Here is a 13,055-nt window from a genome sequence, read left to right as displayed (position 1 = left end):
GGATTTTAATGGATTTTATTTAGGTGATTGATTTTAAAAGATTTTAATACACTCTACAATTCCATATCCATATAGATTTTGATGGATTTATATGAATTTCTATTATAAATTTCTATGAATTTGTATGAATTTTTTCTTGAATTTACTAGGATTTTGAAAAAAAATTGGAATCTCGCACAAAGCTGTGGGATCATTTTTATGAAATCATGCAGCTGAGATTAACCTCTCCAACTTTCAGTTGGGTTTCGGAATTGAAAATAAAAAAAAATCACAAATATTGTTCTTAATGTGATTAGTAGTTAGTGATTTATATCCTTTTATTTTGCTTCCTACTTTTATTTATCTAATTTTTTATGTAACTTGATTTGTGTCAATATTTGGGTTAAACCCCGTAATTAATTTCAAAATTTGGAACAATTGAGGCAGACACTATCATAAATAGTAATCAAATTTATGGATTCTCATTTAATGGTTGGAGGTGTTTTAATCAACTAGGGTTTAGAGCATTGAGATTTTCCAACTTTTGTTGCTGACTTGCGGTAATACAGCAACCATTGCCACTCCTGTATTGGAACCAACGTAGGCCGTGAAGCTCTTCTACCGCTGGAGCTTCGATCATGTCCAGGTTTCGGCTAATCTATGATGTTTTTGGTGAAATATTGAACTTGGGATTTGAGGTTTTTTTTCTTCTTTCAAGTTATAAAAAGGCAAAAACATTGAAATTCACACCTTCAATTCGTAACATTTGTTTACAATTAGAACTTGCAAAAAAAAAAAAAAAAAAAAATCCATAATTTATGAGGTTGAAGAAGATGAAGTCGAAGACGAAGGTAGAGAAGAAAATGAGGTTGGCATGTTTTTCACTAGGTGAAAAGAAAGAAATCAGTGGGTGGAGGATAGGATTCTTGGTGGCATTTGTAATTATACCACAACTCTCAAATCCATCAAATCCCCATTCATTTAAATCTTAGCAAATCTTTAGTGTTCTCACTGCACCTAGACTTTGGTAGACCTTTTAAAGATCTCAATTGACTATCCATTGATTTTGATGTATTCTTTAAAATCCCCTCAAATCTTAATTTGATTACACCATGATTTCAAACTCTTTTAAAATCCTCTTTTAAAATCATAATTGAATACACCATGATTTTAAAGTTCATTACAATCCCAACAAATCCTAATTTGACTACACCTTTTACAAATTTAATCTCCATAACATTATTCGATTGTAAAATTAGTAATGTTAGTTATACTAACTTTTTATAATAAATTTGTAAATTGTTTGATTTGTCATCAATAAGAAATAAGCATTGTAGACATGCAAATTTCGATGAAAATAAATGGTCACCAAACACATTAAATTTTGGCATACGAGGGCTTACATGGCATGCAAGAAGCTTGCGTGACATATGACTCATCAAGACCGGAGATTAATATTTGATTTTAATTTAGATTAAACAAATTAATAATTTAAATTAAAGCAAATAGAAATGCCAAATGAGGCAAGATTGATTATTTGATTTTATTTAAACTAAATAATTGATTTATTGTTTCTACCAAAAAAAAAATTTGATTTATTGATGGAAATAAATCATGAACCAAGCCACAAATCAAGTCCAAATTTATTTATAGGAAAGGCTTCAAAAGTCTATAAATACAAAGTGTCACAGCCCGTTCCAAAATATTACATTTGTGGCTGTGAATGGACGAAATTGCCCTTAAGAAATACTAAGTATGTGAAGCTCAAGTTGATAATTATCTAGGTTCCTAAGTTTTGAAAATAAAATGGAATTTAATAAGGATGGAACTTAGATTTTTAGGTTAAAATTTTGTGGTTTGGAGTTGGGGATTGGAAAAGGACCACGTGGGATCCCCATTCCTTATTTCCCTCCCTAAAACCCGTAACTCCTTCTCTCTTTTTTTCTTCTTTCATCTCAGAAAACTCTCTCACTCTCTCTCTTACTCTCGAACATACGGACTCACACACAACCTCAATCAAACCTCCACGAACGTCCAATTTAAGACTACCATCGTGATTCTGAGGACTTCACGAACACGGGGATACCAAATTCAGGTGAGTTTCATTTCGAAAAACCCTAGTTTTTAAAGCCCCGTGAAATGGCACTGTTCATGATCTTCTAAATGACTACGTTTTAGGCTAAAAAAAGCTCACAGTGAGCTTAAGGAGGTCACGAGGAGGCTCGGAGTGCCTCGTTTGAACAAAATGGACGTCGGGATCACGTGGTTCATCTTTGGCCGGTTTTCTTGGAATTTTTCCGGTGAGATTTCCTGGTTTTTAGAGCTTTAAAGTAGTATATTGTGATTCTACATGTTTGGGGCTTCAATTTTATATATTATACGAAGAAAATGGTTGAGAAACGAAGGAGAACAAGGCATTTGAAAAATGCCCAGTTTTCCGGTCACCGGAAAAACCAGTCCGGCGACCCAAGGAAGAGGAAGGTGCGCGTGGGGGCGCGTGGACCCGTGCCTTCCTTGGCGCGTGGGGGCGCGTTCTACAGTAAAAAATTATTTTAAAAATATGTCGACGTCTGTGACGTCGATTAGATCACTGTGGTATATTCATATACCCAAATTGAGCACCGTATGAGAAAGTTATTAAGGATTGTTGGTTAGGTGTTCGAATAACGTTTTATAGTTTTCGCATTAGGTGAAAATGTGAATTGATGATCCGACCGTTGGATCATCACCAAACTTTGATACGTTGTAATACGTAATGTTTGAGGATTATTGGAACTTACGGATTGGGAATCCGAGTTACGGATCTTCCGGAATTGGAGTTGTAAGTTCATAAAATAAAATGTTAACCGTCACTTAGTTTTGTTAATTGACGGAGATCCGACCGTTGGATGGTGATGAAATTTTAGGATGTTATCCTAGAGATATATTGTGGACCTTTGGAAGTTATGGATTTAAAATCTGAGTGGTGGATCTTCTGGATCGAACTACGTAGTGACGTATTTTATATAAGTTATATATTCTATCGATATGAATTCTGAGGTTGGAATTGATTATTGTTTTAGGCGCCGATCGTCATGACGCCTTGGCGTATTGTGCTAGGGAGTTGAGGGCGAACTCCAGGTGAGTGGGCAGTTTTGTTTTCCGTATATATATATACTTGACGCTTTCCCAGAAATTGAATTAGAATGAAATTATGTTTTAAATGAAAGGTATATAGAATGATATGAAAACGTGAATTGAAAGATCATGCATAGAAGTATATGAAATATATATGGAAATGTAAATTGAATTGCCATGCATGAAATGATATGAAAAGTATGATTTGAGATATATGATGCATATGAATGAATGGTGCGACGGACGCACAGGTGAGTATCAGGTGAGTATTTAATTACTGTTATGATGATGTTGATGTATATTGAGCTCAAATCCTGCACCTTGGTTTAGTGCTTATAGTATTCACCGCATCGCACGCTCGCCTTGGATCCAAGTAGATGCTGGTCGCACAGTCCACGCGGAGTGGGTGCGACGGGCCAGTCGAAGAGTGTTAGTGAGATTTCGACTGGTGGGTGACCTTAGATTATGTGCACAGATGATTAATGAGAGAAGCACTAGAGCGTAACCTATGTGCAGAAGGCCGTACAGGTCACAGAGGTGACTCCGGCAGAGTGATAGTGATAGATTTTGAGCTCTAGATTCAACCGTACATGGCTATTAGAGGGCCTTCGGTTGATATCTTTCTTGCACCTGATATGATTATTGTTGATGCATTCATACTTAACTGATCAATTTAAACATGGCATGGCATAACTGATATGAAAATGTTGAGTTAATGAAAAGTAAGTATTGAGAATATATATGTATATTTATATTTTACATTTCTGGGAAAGTATACAGGTTTTACGGAGAGGGGTTACAACGTTTTGAGAAATGTTTGGATTTGGAAAAGAATTGTTTTACTGACCCACTCAATTTTGGTTTTGCGCCCCTCCAGGTTCAGGAATCACAAAGGTGTGGTGACTACGAGGAATTCAGCGGGGTTCTGACAGATTGGACAAAATTAGGACTCACCTTCGGGTATATCAAATTATAAATTGTATAATTAAAGCTTCCGTACTGTGCAAATGGTTACGTCACTCTCACGTGACGGCCAGCATGCCCTCCTTCGGGACGGGGTGTGTCACAAAGCCCCAAGGCAAAGGAAAGGGATCTAGAAATCATTCAAGCACCTAGACATTGTCAAAGTTCAACCACCCAAAGCCCTAATATACTCAGAAGAATTCAGAAAGTTCTTTGCGTTCTTCACCAAGAATCATCAAGCATTGATCCTTCAAATAGCCATGAGTCAAAACCTCGTGGCAACCGTTCATCCGAGATCAAGTCATTGCGGCCATTTTATTAACAACCTATACATCTTTTGGAGTTCAAATTAGAGAAAACTTGTAAACAGAGATTGTAACCGAATAAATTCATTAATACAATACACATTTACTTTGTACACATGTTCTCATGTTATTTGCCATAGGAAATTTGTGTTTACAAGCACATTGATCCAATGATCAACAATCACGTCATATGATTTACAAATTATAGTTTAAACAGATGGTCTCTTTAATATTACCCTTGTCAATTTATCTAATATTACCACGTCATATGGTTTGTGTGCATATTATATATATAATCCGAAGAAGAACGAATTGAACATGCCAATTATTTTATCTTTCTATCGTTACTCTTTATAAGCAAATGTAGGCTAAGGCAGAGATGGCAAATCAATTCTGTTTGTACCATACTTGACCAATCCCGAAACTATTGAGCACCGGTCAACGTTATACCGTCAAGGACCCAAAAGAGTTTCCCTCCAATCAGGGGGCCAATCACAATGCGACACGTGTTGACATCAGAAGCCAATCACAGCGCGACACGTGTCAACATCAGAAGCCAATCACAACACGACATGTGTCAATGTTAGAACAAAGCTAGAAACTCTTCTATAAAAGGAGATCATTCTCCCACAATATTTCCTAATGTCATTTGTACTAAATCATTCACTAGTATTCATTAAAGGAGAGCTTGAACCTATGTACTTGTGTAAACCCTTCATAATTAATGAGAACTCATCTACTTCGTGGATGTAGCCAATCTGGGTGAACCACGTACATCTTGTGTTTGCTTCCCTGTCCCTATCCATTTACATACTTATCTACACTAGTGACCGGAGCAATCTAGCGAAGGTCACAAACTTAACACTTTTTGTTATACCAAAGTCCTCACTGATTTTGTGCATCAACATTTTGCGCCATCTGTGGGAACGACACTTATTCCCATTCTCTTCAGATTTGTTAAACTGGTTTCCACCATTCGTACACTCTCTTTTGACCAGGCATCCCTTTCCAACATGGGGAGCGAAGGAAGCCACAACACACAGAATGACACCCCACTTGCACCTAGTGCGAAGCAACGAAAGAAGGAAGGAAATAAGGTTGCTCTTCAAGCTAAAGTTGATGAGCTAGAAGCTCAGAACAACAAGATAACAATGAAGAATGAGGTCTTCTAGGAGCAGTATGAGAAGCTCTTTGAGGCGCTCCACGAAACTAGGCGTACTTAAACACGCCAGCTCATTTCCCCTTTGGACATCAACCATCATCTGAGTGCCCCCCAACACGGAGGGTCACCTTCCTTCGACATGGGTATTCCTAATGAGGAGCGAGCTAATCATCAAAACATTGATCAATATGAGACTTCTTTTAACCCAGCTACTTCGACCCAAAGCAGGAGAAGTGGAGGAAGACACCTCGTTGCAGAAGGGTTGGAAGGATTGAAAGCCATTTATCGTGACTGCCGAGACTTCTTGAAGCAACATCGAGAGAATCCCCTCCACATATGCTCGAAGATCAATGACCCAAGGGTTTCTGAAAGACTTGGTCCCCTCCTACGACCCAGGCCAGCTGCCAATCTAGGGAAGGAACGACAGGTCCCAGAGGAACATGAAGGTACATGGGACTCTGAGGTATTCTGACAGACTCGCCCTAGAAGTCAGTATGACAAGTCCAAGGAAAAATCACACGCCCCTTTCTCAAACTTTCTTACTTCCAAGAGGCGATGGAGACTTACGAAAGAAAATCCCAGTGGTACATGACTTCACTCAAGATCCCCTTTGTCCTACAACTCCTCGAGGAAGTAAACAAGTTGAAGGCCGAACGTCAGGCTGAGATACTTGATTGGAACCAACCCAGGACTGGCCCTCTCATAAAGAGGATTCTCGACACCTTCTTCAAGCGAAGACAAAACAAAAGCTTGGTTTACAACTCTATATTAGAAGGGAGGACCCAATTGAACACCTTAGCCTCTTTGAGTCTACCATGGCATATCAGATGCACATTGACGAAGAGCGATGTCTTCTCTTCCCCTCCACCCTTTCTGGCGGAGCTCTAAACTGGTATTGCCGTCTTCCACCTGATATAGTAGACTCATGTGAGGAACTGAGGAAACTGTTTGTCTTTCAACACATTTTCCAGACCAATCGCTTGCATTTTGCAGATGACTTATACACTATTCACCAGAAGCCGGACGGGTTACTACGAGAGTATGCCGGTCGTTTCAGCCATGAGTATTCTCGCTGCGCTGAGGCAGATGATAAGACCACCCTCAAAGCCTTCACGGCAGGCCTACGTGATTGTTTCTTCAAGTACATGATCAATGCTAACACTTGGAAGACTTACTCTGAGGTAATGGCACAAGCTTACAACCATGCATTCGCTGAGGCAAAGACATATCAAGGGAAACCCCCCACAGCCACCCCTTATCAGCAAGTAGGGAGTGAAAGCTAGATCCAACCAAATGAGAAGACCTCGACCTTCCAAACGGTAGCGGTGCCTCCCCCTGCCTTACTTAATACTTTGCCAAGTCAATAGACATATCAATCTCAGGGCAAAAGGAAATATTTCCATCCTCACCAGTCTGATTTTAGTAAAAGGAGTAAGGGACACTACCGCGATAACCAAGGGTATCGCCATGATAATCCCCGACCCCAGGCAGTCAACACAGTGGGTCAAGCACGTGTCAGGACAGCCCCTACCCTAAGGTATGAGGCATACACACCTTTGAACGCCACATGCGTGGCCATTTACCCCAGTATAGCACACCTAATACCGAAGCTAAAACCAAGGCACCCGGATTACAAGCCCACGAAGAACACGGGCACGTTTTGCTGCTATCATTAACATAATGGCCATGATGGCGAGAAATGTATCACCCTTCGTGATCATATTGAAGCTTTGCACGTGAAGGAAAAATTGATCAATTCCTCCTTCACCTTCCAAGGGGTAATCGTAACCAACGCTAGGTGAATGTGATATATTCCATAAGTGATGGCACACCCATATCTAAATCTTCCAACAGGGCCATGAAAAATAGTGAACGAGCTTTAAGGTCTGGCCACCAAGTGTTTCACGTGGAAGACATCAGGGGAGGTAAGTATCAAAAGCCTAAATGGGATCCAATATGTTTCTACCCTGAGGAAGAAAGAGGTATCATCTACCCTCATAACGACCTACTGATCGTGGAAGCTCACATAGCCAACTTTGAAGTACGACGAATCCTGGTAGACACGGGGGCTTCGGTCAATATCATGTTTGCTAAAGCTTTCAAGGCACTTAATGTAGCTGAACACTTGCTCGATCGCTCGATTTCCCCTCTGATAAGCTTCTCTGGTGATATCGTGCAACCTTTGGGGAGCATACACTTACCTTTCACCATTGGTACATACCCTTACACAGCTACCATTACCACTAACTTCTTGGTGGTTGATTGCCCAACGACATATAATGTCATCTTCGGACGCACAGGCATCAATGATCTTAAAGTCATGGTATCCACACATATGTTGTTGATGAAATTTCCAACCCCCTATGGCAATGGTTACATTAGAGGAGATCAACTTAGTGCACGATCATGTTACAACACTTCGGTCAAGCAATAGCACCTGCCTGTGCCCAAGGAAACCCTTTCTATACATGACCAAGTCATAAAGACCAGCCCAGACGAAGCCAACTTAGATCTTCACGGTGGCAACAGTCAACCCGACGATCCTCGAGATGACTCTTTCACCTAACAAGCACAACCCGCTAAAGAGTTTGAGAAGGTCTCTATCTCAAAAGATTATCTGGATTGCATGGTGAACATTGGCACCACCTTGTCACCACCCATTTGGTTGACATTGATCTCTTTTTTGCAAGAGAACACTAAGGTCTTCGCCTGGTCATACGAGGACATGCCAAACATATCTCCCGATATCATCTGTCATTGCTTAAGTATTGACCCCAAAACCAAGCCAATGAGACAGAAGCGAAGATCTTGTGACGCTGAACGGTACGAAGTAATGAAGTCAGAAGTTGAAAAACTCAAAGGCATAGGCTTCATCCGCGAAGTCAATTATCCAACATGGGTAGCAAATGTTGTCCTTGTTAAGAAGAATCCGACCAAGGAAAGTCTCATGCTCCAAAAGGTCTTATAGAGAATGTGTGTCGATTACACCGACCAAAACAAATGATGCCCGAATGATAGCTTTCCTCTTATTCTCATAGACAGACTTATAGACTCTACGGCAGGGTGTGAACTCTTGAGCTTCATGGATGCTTACTTAGGATACAACCAAATCCTCATCAACCATCCGGACCAAGAACACACAGCCTTCACTACTGACAGGGGACTATATTGCTATAAAGTCATACCTTTCGGCCTAAAGAATGCAGGAGCGACTTATTAGAGACTGGTCAATTCAATGTTCGCCGAACAAATTGGGAAAATCATGGAAGTTTACGTTGATGATATGCTAGTCAAGAGCAAAGATGCTGACCAACACATCACCAACCTATCTGAAACCTTCACCATTCTGAAGAGGTATCGAATGAGGTTAAACCCCATCAAATGTGCCTTCGGCATAGGCTTTGGCAAATTCTTAGGCTTCATGATAAGCCAACGAGACATTGAGGCTAATCTCGAGAAAATCAAAGCAATCATCAACATGAAGGAACCGATAACTTCAAAAGACATCCAGAGCCTTACCGGCAAGGTGGCAGCCTTAACTAGGTTTATCTCTAAGGCCACAGACAGATGTGCTCATTTCTTCAAAGCACTTAAGGGAAGTAAGAAATACATTACATGGATTGATGAATGTGCTGAGGCATTCAAGAACCTCAAAGACTACATGAGTAAAGCCCTTATGCTCTCCAAACCTGAGGTTAGTGACACTTTCATTATCTATCTATCGGTATCGGCTTCAACAGTAAGTTCCGTTCTCATTCGAAAGGATGGTAATGTCAAACGGCCTGTCTACTATGCTAGCAAGGCCTTACAAGATGTGGAGACACAATACTTCAATATTGAGAAATTGGCTCTAACATTGGTCATGTCTACTCGAAAACTTCGCCCTTACTTCCAAGCACACTCCATCATCGTGCTTACTAATCATCCTCTTCGATAGATACTCCAAAGTCCTGACACTTTCGGGCGAATGATCAAATATGCGATAACATTGGGTGAGTTTGACATCTCCTACCAACCAAAGCCAGCTGAGAAGGGCCAAGCAGTGGCAAACTTCATCGCCGACTTCACATAGCCTGTTGACATTGTTTCTACGCTTAAAGAAGTGGTTTCATTATCCTTGGAAGCTCAGAAAATAGAACCAACAGCCTCAACATGGAGTCTATATATTGATGGCTCGTCCAACCAACAGGGTTGTGGAATAGGATTAGTTCTTACGACCTCTGACAAAGTGGCGATGGAGTATGCTCTTCGTTTCAAATTCAAGGCGTCGAACAATGAGGCCAAATATGAAGCCCTCATAGCAAGTTTACGTTTGGCCAAACACCTTAAGGTTAAACGAATTGATATCTTCAGTGATTCCCAATTGGTGGTTAACCAGGTTACCAACAACTTTGACGCTAAGGATAGCTCCATGGTAGCATATCTGGCACTTCCATTACCAGATCACCCAAATTTCTCGAGTGGCAAACAGTCATGCAGATGCTTTGGCTTGCTTCGCCTCAGCGGTGGAAGACAAGATTAGGAGAAAAATTCAGGTCGAATTGTTGGCAGCACCAAACACCATGGTTGCGGAAGTGTGCAACTTACAACAGGGGGATAGTTGGATTACCCCGATTTATAGATTCTTTACTCATGGCACCCTTCCAAATGACAAAGTCCAAGCTAAGCAGATTCGATACAAGGCTACCCGTTACTTAATCATTAATGACCAACTCTACAAATGGGGTTTTAACCTACCATACCTAAGATGCTTTACACCCGCAGAGGTGGAAACTGTCATTCGGGAAATACATGAAAGAGTATGCAGAGATCATGCTGGATCTCGATCCCTAGCACACAAGGCTTTTCGCCAAGGATATTACTGTCCAACATTCCACCAAGATGCCATCAGAATATCCCCGCTCATGTGATAAGTGTCAACGCTACGCAACTATTCCTCAGCCCCTCACTCCTATGATCAGCCCTTGGCCATTCGCCCAATGGGGACTTGATTTGATCTACCCAATGCCTGCAGGGAAGGGCAAGGTCCGCTATGCAATCGTTGTAGTTGACTACTTCACAATGTGGGCCAAAGTAGAACCCTTGGCAACCATTGCTGAGGCAAAAATAGAAGACTTCGTATGAAAGAACATCCTTTGCAGATTCGACATTCCCAATGCGATAGTCACTGACAACGGGTGACAGTTCGACAATAATAAGTTCAGGATGTTCTGCTCTAAGTTCAACATCAACTTATGTTTTGCCTCCCCAGCTTATGCCCATTTTAATAGATAAGTTGAAGCCATTAACAAAATAATCAAGCGAACTTTGAAAACCAGCTTAGACAAGGCTAAAGGTTATTGGCCAGAATTTGTATCCCAAGTTTTTTGGTCATACCACACTTCGTATCGGACATCAACAGGAGAAACCCCATTCTTACTTGCCTTTGGTACAGAGGCAGTTGTCCCAGTTGAGTTTGAGCAAGCAACGTTTCAAGTCCAGAACTACGTGCAAAGCGAAAATGATCGAAAATGACAAACAACTTACGCTCAACTTAGATCTAGTTGAGGAACACAGAAACCAGGCTCACTTGAGGAATGTCGCCTACAAGCAGCGTATTTCTAACTACTATGAATCAAGGGTCAAACCTCGTTCTTTCAAAGTAGGGGACTGGGTATTGAGGAAAATATTACTCTGCGACAGAGTTCCGAGTGAAGGAACACTTAGTCCAAACTGGGATGGACCGTTTGAAGTTGTTGGCATCAGTCGCCCTGGCTCCTACAAGCTTAGAAGCTCCGATGGCAAGACCTTTGGCCATTATGGAACACTGATCACTTGAAGTACTATTATAAGTAAACTCACATTGTATAAGTGTTAAGCTTCAGCCGTTCGGCATCCTATGTAACGAAGACTATTTGGCATGAATTTAATAAAGAGGTGATTTAGACAACTCGGTCCTAATCCTCTTACATTCCTATTAATGAAACACTCGGGTTTAAAGCTTTAACATGAATGCTTCCAACATGAAACAAAGTCTATGTCAACAAGACTATACAAATAAACGAATAGCTTCACTGTATATTCGTTCAATCATACATTCCAACACATTCATACATAAGCCAACTGTGCTTCGAATGGGTTCAATATACTTTGTGTCATTCGACACTTGCTACAATGTGCCTCGACACCTAGCCCTTATTCTTACCAACCAGGTGATGAAATGTACAACCCGTACTCTAATATCATTTGGCAACTTGCCACTCATGCCACCAACCAAGTGAAGAAGGAACTCATCTTCATGCCACCAACCAGGTGATGAAATGTACAACCCGTACTTTCCTTCATGCCACCAACCAGGTGATGAAATGTACAACTCGTATGCTAATATCATTTGGCAACTTGACATTCATGCTACCAACTAGGTGATGAAATGTACAATTCGTACTCTCCTTCATGTCACAAACCAGGTGATAAAATGTACAACCCGTACTCTAATATCATTTGGCAACTTGCCACTCATGCCACCAACCAGGTGAAAAAAGAACTTATCTTCATGCCACCAGCTAGGTGATGAAATGTACAACCCATACTCTCCTTCATGCCACCAACCAGGTGATGAAATTTACAACCTATACTCTAATATCATTTGGCAACTTGCCATTCATGCCATCAACCAGGTGAAGAAGGAACTCATCCTCGTGCCACCAACCAGGTGATGAAATGTGATGAAAAGTGATAAAGGAACTCACCTTCGTACCACCAACCAAGTGATGAAAGCAACTCACCATTCATTCCACCTACCAGAAGACGAGTGGTACAACTTGTACATGTGAACTCCTAGCATTCACAAATAATAAAAAACCCTCAAGCTTAACAACTTAACTAGGGGGCACTTATGCCCAACAAGAGTTATAGTCACCAACAAAGTCTTATTGCAAGCCAACAACAACTTCAGTGCATAGCATACGAAGATCAAGCTATTCAGCCTTCATCTGCTTTAGACATTTCCCCTCTGTAACAATGCAAGCACTACAACTCGTAGAAAGCTTCACACATTCATGATCAAGACAGTGTGAAGCAAAACCAATTTATGGTGCTAACAAGAGCTTCATCAAAGGAGTTCAACCACAATTCTCAAAAGCTTCACATACTATTGATCAAGACAGTGTGAAGCAAAACCAATTTATGGTGCCAACAAGAGTTTCATCAATGGAGGGCAACCACAATTCTCAAAAGCTTCACACACTTTTGATCAAGACAGTGTGAAGTAAAACCAATTTATGGTGCCAACAAGAGTTTCATCAATGGAGGGCAACCACAATTCTCAAAAGCTTCACACACTTTTGATCAAGATAATGTGAAGCAAAAGCAATTTATGGTGCCAATAAGAGCTTCATCAAAGGAGTTCAACCACAATTCTCAAAAGCTTCACACACTCTTGATCAAGATAGTGTGAAGCAAAACCAATTTATGGTGCCAACAAGAGTTTCATCAATGGAGGGCAACCACAATTCTCAAAACACTTAAGGGCATCAGTTTTCTCTTTGTAA

The sequence above is a fragment of the Malus domestica genome, chromosome 05, assembly GCF_042453785.1.
Source record: "Malus domestica chromosome 05, GDT2T_hap1".
NCBI lineage: Eukaryota > Viridiplantae > Streptophyta > Magnoliopsida > Rosales > Rosaceae > Malus > Malus domestica.
Note: the sequence above shows the minus strand (reverse complement) of the source record.